Below are 9,590 nucleotides of genomic sequence, written 5' to 3'. Positions count from 1 at the left end.
CGATGCACAAAAGACCACAGATCGCATCAGTGCCAGTCTTAGAGATCCCAAAATGGGAAAGATAAAAGCCGATTTACGAAAAAGAAACATCTGCTTCAAACCATTCTAAAAATTCTTTCCCAAAATTCAGCGGCAGTGCAGCCGACAAACGACGCGACGCATAGAGGCGGTAAATGGATGAGGATGACGAGACGAATAGTACATAAACGAAACAATAGGTAAAAGCGAACAAATGTGTGCCACAAAATGAAGCATATAGGAATTGTATACGCCTGATTTAGCAGCCAGGCTGCTAGGCCTTTACATAGGAAGCAAAATGATGCTGTCAGGCAGCGGATTGAACCGAGCTCATGCCGCTTTCTGCGTGTGTGGTGGGATCAAATTGTGTCTGGGTCTTTGAATCCTTGAGACACGGATCTTGGATTGTTTTGGTAAGATTTGGTGTTGTGGATATTTGTGCGTATGTACTGCGAAGCATATTATAAAAAAAGGCAAACGAGTTTCCGATTTTGATGACGATATTTTAGCGGTTCAGTCGAAGCTTTGGCGTATAGACAATAGAGAAAATAACTGACAGCTTGTTCGGTAATACTGTGAAAATATTATAACATCGAGATTTCCCATGAAGCTGTAATTTTTCCCTACTACTGATTACAGCGTACTGAAGGAACAAACCCAGTCGATCTGTGTAATTTGCCCGTCAGGCCGACCAACTGTTTCCTCAGTTTTTTAGCGTATGCCTTTTTATTCCCGATACTCAAAATGAGTATTGGGGTATATTAGATTTGTGGTAAAAGTGGATGTGTGTAACGTCCAGAAGGAATCGTTTCCGACCCGATAAAGTATATATATTCTTGATCAGCATCAATAGCCGAGTCGATTGAGCCCTGTCTGTCTGTCCGTCTGTCCGTCCGTCCGTCCGTCCATCCGTCCGTCCGTCCGTCCGTCCGTCCCCTTCAGCGCCTAGTGCTCAAAGACTATAAGAGCTAGAGCAACGATGTTTTGGATCCAAACTTCTGTGATATGTCACTGCTACAAAAATATTTCAAAATATTTCGCCCCCACAAAGGACGAAAATCTGTGGCATCCACATTTTTACAGATACGATAAAACCAAAAACGCAGAATCGTAGAGGATGACTATATGTTCTAGAGTGTAAAATCTCAACCAGATCGTATAATTATTATAGCCAGAATCGAGAAAACAATTTCATTCTTTCTCGCTCTGTCTCTCTCTAACACACAGGTTTCATGGTCGGTTTTGCCAATTGCAAAATATGAGTTCAAGGATCTCAGAACCTATAAAAGCCAGAGCAACCAAATTTGGTATCCACACTCCTGTGATATCAGACCTTGACCGTTTTGTGTCCAAATTTCGCCACACCCCCTTTCGCCCCCGCAAAGGACGAAAATCTGGGGCATCCACAAATCTCAGAGACTATTAAGGCTAGAGAAACCAAATTTTGTATCCGCACTTCTGTTAGATCTCACTATAAAACGTATATCTCAGAATTTTGCCCCACCCCCTTCCGCAGATTCGAGAAAACTAAAAACGCAGAATCATAGATAATGACCATATCTATCAGATTGCTGAATCTGGATCAGATCGGATTATTTTTGTAGCCAAAAGCAAGAAATCAATTTGCAGTGGCTACGCAGTGCCCGACGTCACGCTCAGACTGATTTTCTGTCTCTCTCGCCCGCACTCCTCGTCGTGTCTTTCAATATTAGCGGCGTCTGCCGGAGGAGAGCCATACTGACTAAGTATCGGGTATAAATGTAGAGTTGCGGTCTCCGCAGCAACTCACAACGCGTCCCCTCGTTCATTATCTTTTTACTCGCCAATGTTTCTTTTTCTCTTTTTAAGCAGTTTTATGGACTTCCATTTGACAGAGGATTGTAGATAAATCTTTGAATAAAGTTATGAATTGGTAGAGTATATCTTCTTAATCTGTCAGAAAGAACGCCCATTCATTTGTTTTTCGAAAATTGGACCGCCAACCGTTCTGTATCGGTGTTCTGGTAAAAGTATCAGAGCTTCCGCACAAAGGATCTCTTGACATATCTATAGCCCTAACAAGAGCTAGAGCTGTACGAGTGTGTATGTACATATGTATGTATAAAAGATAATTTTATGAACAGCCAAATGGGTGAAATGTTCCAGCCGATGCACAAAAGACCACAGATCGCATCAGTGCCAGTCTTAGAGATCCCAAAATGGGAAAGATAAAAGCCGATTTACGAAAAAGAAACATCTGCTTCAAACCATTCTAAAAATTCTTTCCCAAAATTCAGCGGCAGTGCAGCGGACAAACGACGCGACGCATAGAGGCGGTAAATGGATGAGGATGACGAGACGAATAGTACATAAACGAAACAATAGGTAAAAGCGAACAAATGTGTGCCACAAAATGAAGCATATAGAAATTGTATACGCCTGATTTAGCAGCCAGGCTGCTAGGCCTTTACATAGGAAGCAAAATGATGCTGTCAGGCAGCGGATTGAACCGAGCTCATGCCGCTTTCTGCGTGTGTGGTGGGATCAAATTGTGTCTGGGTCTTTGAATCCTTGAGACACGGATCTTGGATTGTTTTGGTAAGATTTGGTGTTGTGGATATTTGTGCGTATGTACTGCGAAGCATAGTATAGAAAAGGCAAACGAGTTTCCGATTTTGATGACGATCGTTTGGAGGCACAGTCGAAGCTTTGGCGTATAGACAATAGAGACAATAACTGACAGCTTGTTCGGTAATACTGTGAAAATATTATAATATCGAGATTTCCCATGAAGCTGTAATTTTTCCCTACTACTGATTACAGCGTACTGAAGGAACAAACCCAGTCGATCTGTGTAATTTGCCCGTCAGGCCGACCAACTGTTTCCTCAGTTTTTTAGCGTATGCCTTTTTATACCCGATACTCAAAATGAGTATTGGGGTATATTAGATTTGTGGTAAAAGTGGATGTGTGTAACGTCCAGAAGGAATCGTTTCCGACCCCATAAAGTATATATATTCTTGATCAGCATCAATAGCCGAGTCGATTGAGCCCTGTCTGTCTGTCCGTCTGTCCGTCTGTCCGTCCGTCCGTCCGTCTGTCCGTCCCCTTCAGCGCCTAGTGCTCAAAGACTATAAGAGATAGAGCAACGATGTTTTGGATCCAGACTTTTGTGATATGTCACTGCTACAAAAATATTTTAAAACTTTTCCCCGCCCACTTCCGCCCCCACAAAGGACGAAAATCTGTGGCATCCACATTTTTAAAGATACGATAACACCAAAAACGCAGAATCATAGATAATGACCATATCTATCAGATTGCTGAATCTGGATCAGATCGGATCATTTTTGTAGCCAAAAGCAAGAAATCAATTTGCAGTGGCTACGCAGCGCCCGACGTCACGCTCAGACTGATTTTCTGTCTCTCTCGCACGCACTCTTTGTCGTGTCTTTCAATATTAGCGGCGTCTGCCGGAGGAGAGCCATACTGACTAAGTATCGGGTATAAATGTAGAGTTGCGGTCTCCGCAGCAACTCACAACGTTCCCCCTCGTTTTCATTTTTTCCATGCGAATTTTAACTCCCGTCGCCTTCTCCGTGGCCATCCTTGTCTTTCCTTTGCTTGCCATGCTTCTCAGGGTCCAGACGGAGTTCCAAGAGCCGTTTTAAGAGTTATTCCGGAACGCCATGCAGTAAATTCCAGGGTTTTCGACTTAATTGATGAAGCTTTGGGAATTTCTTCGCGCCGTCTTCGTAGGCGTGTGAGGCGCCCCCAGAAGCTTCGGAAAATGTCTTTTTGATTAAAACTATCAGCGAACGTCTTGAAATATGTTAATTTTTTCCATCCGCAAACAATTTTAGGTACGCGCCATACCAGTGTTGAACAACGTTTTTTTGAACAAAAACAATTAAAAAATTCGCGCGTATTCGCAAGCAAGTCGAGTCAAACTAGGGATGAGCGATATTTTCGTCCTTTGTGTGGGCGGAAGGGGGTGGGGCGAAATTTTGAGATATACGTTTTATAGTGAGATCTAACAGGAGTGCGGATACCAAATTTGGTTACTCTAGCCTTAATAGTCTCTGAGATTTGTGGATGGCCCAGATTTTCGTACTTTGCGGGGCGGAAGGGGGTGTGGCGAAATTTGGACACGAAACGGTCAAGGTCCGATATCACAGGAGTGTGGATACCAAATTTGGTTGCTCTGGCTCTTATAGGTTCTGAGATCCTTGAACTCATATTTTGCAATTGGCAAAACCGACCATGAAACCTGTGTGTTAGAGAGAGACAGAGCGAGAAAGCATGAAATTGTTTTCTTGATTCTGGCTATAATCATTATACGATCTGGTTCAGTCTGTCCGTCTGTCCGTCCCCTTCAGCGCCTATTGCTCAAAGACTATAAGAGCTAGAGCAACGATGTTTTGTATCCAGACTTCTGTGATATGTCACTGCTACAAAAATATTTCAAAACTTCGCCCCGCCCACTTCCTCCCTCACAAAGGACGAAAATCTGTGGAATCCACATTTTTAAAGATACGATAAAACCAAAAACGCAGAATCGTAGAGGATGGTTATCTTTTCTAGATTGTAAAATCTCACCCAGATCGTATAATTATTATAGCCAGAATCAAGAAAACAATTTCATTCTTTCTCGCTCTGTCTCTCTCTAACACACAGGTTTCATGGTCGGTTTTGCCAATTGCAAAATATGAGTTCAAGGATCTCAGAACCTATAAAAGCCAGAGCAACCAAATTTGGTATCCACACTCCTGTGATATCGGACCTTGACCGTTTTGTGTCCAAATTTCGCCACACCCCCTTTCGCCCCCGCAAAGGACGAAAATCTGGGGCATCCACAAATCTCAGAGACTATTAAGGCTAGAGAAACCAAATTTTGTATCCGCACTTCTGTTAGATCTCACTATAAAACGTATATCTCAGAATTTTGCCCCACCCCCTTCCGCAGATTCGAGAAAACTAAAAACGCAGAATCATAGATAATGACCATATCTATCAGATTGCTGAATCTGGATCAGATCGGATTATTTTTGTAGCCAAAAGCAAGAAATCAATTTGCAGTGGCTACGCAGCGCCCGACGTCACGCTCAGACTGATTTTCTGTCTCTCTCGCACGCACTCTTTGTCGTGTCTTTCAATATTAGCGGCGTCTGCCGGAGGAGAGCCATACTGACTAAGTATCGGGTATAAATGTAGAGTTGCGGTCTCCGCAGCAACTCACAACGTTTCCCCTCGTTCATTATCTTTTTACTCGCCAATGTTTCTTTTTCTCTTTTTAAGCAGTTATATGGACTTCCATTTGACAGAGGATTGTAGATAAATCTTTGAATAAAGTTATGAATTGGTAGAGTATATCTTCTTAATCTGTCAGAAAGAACGCCCATTCATTTGTTTTTCGAAAATTGGACCGCCAACCGTTCTGTATCGGTGTTCTGGTAAAAGTATCAGAGCTTCCGCACAAAGGATCTCTTGACATATCTATAGCCCTAACAAGAGCTAGAGCTGTACGAGTGTGTATGTACATATGTATGTATAAAAGATAATTTTATGAACAGCCAAATGGGTGAAATGTTCCAGCCGATGCACAAAAGACCACAGATCGCATCAGTGCCAGTCTTAGAGATCCCAAAATGGGAAAGATAAAAGCCGATTTACGAAAAAGAAACATCTGCTTCAAACCATTCTAAAAATTCTTTCCCAAAATTCAGCGGCAGTGCAGCGGACAAACGACGCGACGCATAGAGGCGGTAAATGGATGAGGATGACGAGACGAATAGTACATAAACGAAACAATAGGTAAAAGCGAACAAATGTGTGCCACAAAATGAAGCATATAGGAATTGTATACGCCTGATTTAGCAGCCAGGCTGCTAGGCCTTTACATAGGAAGCAAAATGCTGTCAGGAAGCGGATTGAACCGAGCTCATGCCGCTTTCTGCGTGTGTGGTGGGATCAAATTGTGTCTGGATCTTTGAATCCTTGAGACACGGATCTTGGATTGTTTTGGTAAGATTTGGTGTTGTGGATATTTGTGCGTATGTACTGCGAAGCATAGTATAAAAAAAGGCAAACGAGTTTCCGATTTTGATGACGATCGTTTAGCGGTTCAGTCGAAGCTTTGGCGTATAGACAATAGAGACAATAACTGACAGCTTGTTCGGTAATACTGTGAAAATATTATAACATCGAGATTTCCCATGAAGCTGTAATTTTTCCCTACTACTGATTACAGCGTACTGAAGGAACAAACCCAGTCGATCTGTGTAATTTGCCCGTCAGGCCGACCAACTGTTTCCTCAGTTTTTTAGCGTATGCCTTTTTATACCCGATACTCAAAACGAGTATTGGGGTATATTAGATTTGTGGTAAAAGTGGATGTGAGTAACGTCCAGAAGGAATCGTTTCCGACCCCATAAAGTATATATATTCTTGATCAGCATCAATAGCCGAGTCGATTGAGCCCTGTCTGTCTGTCCGTCTGTCCGTCCGTCCGTCCGTCTGTCCGTCCCCTTCAGCGCCTAGTGCTCAAAGATTATAAGAGATAGAGCAACGATGTTTTGGATCCAGAATTTTGTGATATGTCACTGCTACAAAAATATTTTAAAACTTTTCCCCGTCCACTTCCGCCCCCACAAAGGACGAAAATCTGTGGCATCCACATTTTTAAAGATACGATAAAACCAAAAACGCAGAATCGTAGAGGATGACTATATGTTCTAGAATGTAAAACTTCAACCAGATCGTATAATTATTATAGCCAGAATCAAGAAAACAATTTCATTCTTTCTCGCTCTGTCCCTCTCTAACACACAGGTTTCATGGTCGGTTTTGCCAATTGCAAAATATGTGTTCAAGGATCTCAGAACCTATAAGAGCCAGAGCAACCAAATTTGGTATCCACACTCCTGTGATATCGGACCTTGACCGTTTCGTGTGCAAATTTCGCCACACCCCCTTCCGCCCCCGCAAAGGACGAAAATCTGGGGCATCCACAAATCTCAGAGACTATTAAGGCTAGAGTAACCAAATTTGCAATCCGCACTTCTGTTAGATCTCACTATAAAACGTATATCTCAGAATTTCGCCCAACCCCCTTCCGCCCCACAAAGGACGAAAATCTGTTGCATCCACAATATTGCACATTCGAGAAAACTAAAAACGCAGAATCATAGATAATGACCATATCTATCAGATTGCTGAATCTGGATCAGATCGGATTATTTTTGTAGCCAAAAGCAAGAAATCAATTTGCAGTGGCTACGCAGTGCCCGACGTCACGCTCAGACTGATTTTCTGTCTCTCTCGCACGCACTCTTTGTCGTGTCTTTCAATATTAGCGGCGTCTGCCGGAGGAGAGCCATACTGACTAAGTATCGGGTATAAATGTAGAGTTGCGGTCTCCGCAGCAACTCACAACGCGTCCCCTCGTTCATTATCTTTTTACTCGCCAATGTTTCTTTTTCTCTTTTTAAGCAGTTATATGGACTTCCATTTGACAGAGGATTGTAGATAAATCTTTGAATAAAGTTATGAATTGGTAGAGTATATCTTCTTAATCTGTCAGAAAGAACGCCCATTCATTTGTTTTTCGAAAATTGGACCGCCAACCGTTCTGTATCGGTGTTCTGGTAAAAGTATCAGAGCTTCCGCACAAAGGATCTCTTGACATATCTATAGCCCTAACAAGAGCTAGAGCTGTACGAGTGTGTATGTACATATGTATGTATAAAAGATAATTTTATGAACAGCCAAATTGGTGAAATGTTCCAGCCGATGCACAAAAGACCACAGATCGCATCAGTGCCAGTCTTAGAGATCCCAAAATGGGAAAGATAAAAGCCGATTTACGAAAAAGAAACATCTGCTTCAAACCATTCTAAAAATTCTTTCCCAAAATTCAGCGGCAGTGCAGCGGACAAACGACGCGACGCATAGAGGCGGTAAATGGATGAGGATGACGAGACGAATAGTACATAAACGAAACAATAGGTAAAAGCGAACAAATGTGTGCCACAAAATGAAGCATATAGAAATTGTATACGCCTGATTTAGCAGCCAGGCTGCTAGGCCTTTACATAGGAAGCAAAATGATGCTGTCAGGCAGCGGATTGAACCGAGCTCATGCCGCTTTCTGCGTGTGTGGTGGGATCAAATTGTGTCTGGGTCTTCGAATCCTTGAGACACGGATCTTGGATTGTTTTGGTAAGATTTGGTGTTGTGGATATTTGTGCGTATGTACTGCGAAGCATAGTATAAAAAAAGGCAAACGAGTTTCCGATTTTGATGACGATCGTTTAGCGGTTCAGTCGAAGCTTTGGCGTATAGACAATAGAGACAATAACTGACAGCTTGTTCGGTAATACTGTGAAAATATTATAACATCGAGATTTCCCATGAAGCTGTAATTTTTCCCTACTACTGATTACAGCGTACTGAAGGAACAAACCCAGTCGATCTGTGTAATTTGCCCGTCAGGCCGACCAACTGTTTCCTCAGTTTTTTAGCGTATGCCTTTTTATACCCGATACTCAAAACGAGTATTGGGGTATATTAGATTTGTGGTAAAAGTGGATGTGAGTAACGTCCAGAAGGAATCGTTTCCGACCCCATAAAGTATATATATTCTTGATCAGCATCAATAGCCGAGTCGATTGAGCCCTGTCTGTCTGTCCGTCTGTCCGTCCGTCCGTCCGTCTGTACGTCCCCTTCAGCGCCTAGTGCTCAAAGATTATAAGAGATAGAGCAACGATGTTTTGGATCCAGAATTTTGTGATATGTCACTGCTACAAAAATATTTTAAAACTTTTCCCCGTCCACTTCCGCCCCACAAAGGACGAAAATCTGTGGCATCCACATTTTTAAAGATACGATAAAACCAAAAACGCAGAATCGTAGAGGATGACTATATGTTCTAGAATGTAAAACTTCAACCAGATCGTATAATTATTATAGCCAGAATCAAGAAAACAATTTCATTCTTTCTCGCTCTGTCCCTCTCTAACACACAGGTTTCATGGTCGGTTTTGCCAATTGCAAAATATGTGTTCAAGGATCTCAGAACCTATAAGAGCCAGAGCAACCAAATTTGGTATCCACACTCCTGTGATATCGGACCTTGACCGTTTCGTGTGCAAATTTCGCCACACCCCTTCCGCCCCCGCAAAGGACGAAAATCTGGGGCATCCACAAATCTCAGAGACAATTAAGGCTAGAGTAACCAAATTTGCTATCCGCACTTCTGTTAGATCTCACTATAAAACGTTTATCTCAGAATTTCGCCCAACCCCCTTCCGCCCCCACAAAGGACGAAAATCTGTTGCATCCACAATATTGCACATTCGAGAAAACTAAAAACGCAGAATCATAGATAATGACCATATCTATCAGATTGCTGAATCTGGATCAGATCGGATTATTTTTGTAGCCAAAAGCAAGAAATCAATTTGCAGTGGCTACGCAGTGCCCGACGTCACGCTCAGACTGATTTTCTGTCTCTCTCGCACGCACTCTTTGTCGTGTCTTTCAATATTAGCGGCGTCTGCCGGAGGAGAGCCATACTGACTAAGTATCGGGTA

Source organism: Drosophila miranda (genome assembly GCF_003369915.1).
Source record: "Drosophila miranda strain MSH22 chromosome Y unlocalized genomic scaffold, D.miranda_PacBio2.1 Contig_Y1_pilon, whole genome shotgun sequence".
Taxonomy (NCBI): domain Eukaryota; kingdom Metazoa; phylum Arthropoda; class Insecta; order Diptera; family Drosophilidae; genus Drosophila; species Drosophila miranda.
This window is presented reverse-complemented; position numbering follows the sequence as displayed.